Raw genomic sequence first — 3,005 nt, forward strand, 5'->3', positions numbered from 1 at the left:
CAGCCGCCTGCCTTGGCCCCCCAAAGTGCGGAGATTGCAGCCTCTGCCCGGCCGCCACCCCGTCTGGGAAGTGAGGAGCGTCTCTGCCCGGCCGCCCATCGTCTGGGATGTGAGGAGCCCCTCTGCCTGGCTGCCCAGTCTGGAAAGTGAGGAGCGTCTCTGCCCAGCCGCCATCCCACCTGGGAAGTGAGGAGTGCCTCTCCCCGGCCGCCATCCCATCTAGGAAGTGAGGAGCGTCTCTGCCCGGCCGCCCATCGTCTGAGATGTGGGGAGTGCCTCTGCCCTGCCACCCCGTCTGGGATGTGAGGAGCGCCTCGGCCAGGCCGCGACCCCGTCTGGGAGGTGAGGAGCGTCTCTGCCCGGCCGCCCCGTCTGAGAAGTGAGGAGACCTTCCGCCTGGCAACCGCCCCGTCTGAGAAGTGAGGAGCCCCACTGCCCGGCTGCCACCCCGTCTGGGAAGTGAGGAGCGTCTCTGCCCGGCAGCCACCACGTCCAGGAGGGAGGTGGGGGGTCAGCCCCCCGCCAGGCCAGCACCCCATCCAGGAGGGAGGTGGGGGGTCAGCCCCCCGCCCGGCCAGCCGCCCCGTCCGGGAGGGAGGTGGGGGGGGTCAGACCCCCGCCCGGCCAGCCGCCCCATCCGGGAGGTGAGGGGCGCCTCTGCCCGGCCGCCCCTACTGGGAAGTGAGGAGCCCCTCTGCCCGGCCAGCCGCCCCGTCCAGGAGGGAGGAGGGGGGGTCAGCCCCCCGCCCGGCCAGCCGCCCCATCCGGGAGGTGAGGGGCGCCTCTGCCCGGCCGCCCCTACTGGGAAGTGAGGAGCCCCTCTGCCCGGCCAGCCGCCCCGTCCAGGAGGGAGGTGGGGGGGTCAGCCCCCCGCCCGGCCAGCCGCCCCGTCTGGGAGGTGAGGGGCGCCTCTGCCCGGCCGCCCCTACTGGGAAGTGAGGAGCCCCTCTGCCTGGCCAGCCGCCCCGTCCGGGAGGGAGGTGGGGGGGTCAGCCCCCCGCCCGGCCAGCCGCCCCATCCGGGAGGGAGGTGGGGGGGTCAGCCTCCCGCCCGGCCAGCCGCCCCGTCCGGGAGGGAGGTGGGGGCTCAGCCCCCCACCCGGCCAGCCACCCCGTCCGGGAGGTGAGGGGCGCCTCTGCCCGGCCACCCCTACTGGGAAGTGAGGAGCCCCTCTGCCCGGCCAGCCGCCCTGTCCGGGAAGGAGGTGGGGGGTCAGCCCCCACCCGGCCAGCTGCCCCGTCCGGGAGGGAGGTGGGGGGCTCAGCCCCCTACCCAGCCAGCCACCCCGTCCGGGAGGTGAGGGGCGCCTCTGCCCGGCCGCCCCTACTGGGAAGTGAGGAGCCCCTCTGCCCGGCCAGCCGCCCCGGCCGGGAGGGAGGTGGGGGGGGTCAGCCCCCCTGCCCAGCCAGCCGCCCCATCTGGGAGGGAGGTGGGGGGCTCAGTCCCCTGCCTGGCCAGCCGCCCCGTCCGGGAGGGAGGTAGGGGGGTCAGCCCCCCACCCGGCCAGCCGTCCTGTCCAGGAGGGAGGTGGGGGGGTCAGCCCCCCGCCCGGCCAGCCGCCTCGTCCGGGAGGTGAGGGGTGCCTCTGCCCGGCCGCCCCTACTGGGAAGTGAGGAGCCCCTCTGCCCGGCCACCACCCCGTCTGGGAGGTGTACCCAACAGCTCATTGAGAACGGGCCACGATGACAATGGCGGTTTTGTGGAATAGAAAGAAGGGGGAAAGGTGGGGAAAAGATTGAGAAATCGGATGGTTGCTGTGTCTGTGTAGAAAGAAGTAGACATGGTAGACTTTTCATTTTGTTCTGTACTAAGAAAAATTCTTCTGCCTTGGGCTCATGTTGATCTGTGACCTTGCCCCCAACCCTGTGCTCTCTGAAACATGTGCTGTGTCCACTCAGGGTTGAATGGATTAAGGGTGGTGCAAGATGTGCTTTGTTAAACAGATGCTTGAAGGCAGCATGCTCGTTAAGAGTCATCACCACTCCCTAATCTCAAGTACCCAGGGACACAAACACTGCGGAAGGCCGCAGGGTCCTCTGCCTAGGAAAATCAGAGACCTTTGTTCACTTGTTTATCTGCTGACTTTCCCTCCACTATTGTCCTGTGACCCTGCCAGATCGAGAAACACCCAAGAATGATCAATAAAAAAAAAAAAAAAAGATCATTCATCGTAACCAGGTGGAGTTTATCCCTTGGATGCAAGAGGGGATCAATATATGCAAATCAATGTGATACATCATATCAACAGAATGAAGAACAAAAACCATATTATATCAATTGATGCTTAAAAACTATTTGATAATATTCAACATTCCTTCATGATAAAAACCCTCAAAAAAATGGGTTTAGGAGGAACATACCTCAACATAATAAAAGCCATATACAACACACCCACAACTGGTATCAAACTGAGGGGAAAAACTGAACGCCTTTCCTCTAAGATCCAGATCACGACAAGAATGCCCACTTCCAGCAGTTACTCAACATAGTACTACTGGAAGTCCTAGCTACAGCAACCAGACAAGAGAAAGAAATAAGGGAAAGGAAGAAGTCAAATTACCCTTATTTGCAGATGATATGATCTTATATTTAGAAAAACCTACAGACTCTACAAAAAAACTATTAGAACGGATAAACAAATTCAGTAAACTGTCAGTATAAAAAATCAATATACAAAAATCAGCAGCATTTCTAAACATCGACAGTGACCAATCTGAAAAGCAAACTGAATGAAATTGAAGAGGACACCAAAAAATGTAAAGATATTTCATGTTCATGGATTGGAAGAATCAATATTGTTAAACTGTCCATACTATCCAAAGCAATCTATAGATTCAATGCAATCCCTATCAAAATACCAATGACACTCTTCACAGAAATAGAAAAAACAATCCTAAAACTTACACGGAACTACAAAAGTTCCAGAATTCCCAAAGCTATACTAAGCAGAAAGAACAAAACTGGAAGAATCACATTATCAGACTTTAAATTATACCACAGAGTTA

This window comes from Pan troglodytes, chromosome X, assembly GCF_028858775.2.
Source record: "Pan troglodytes isolate AG18354 chromosome X, NHGRI_mPanTro3-v2.0_pri, whole genome shotgun sequence".
In the NCBI taxonomy this organism is placed as follows: Eukaryota; Metazoa; Chordata; class Mammalia; order Primates; family Hominidae; genus Pan; species Pan troglodytes.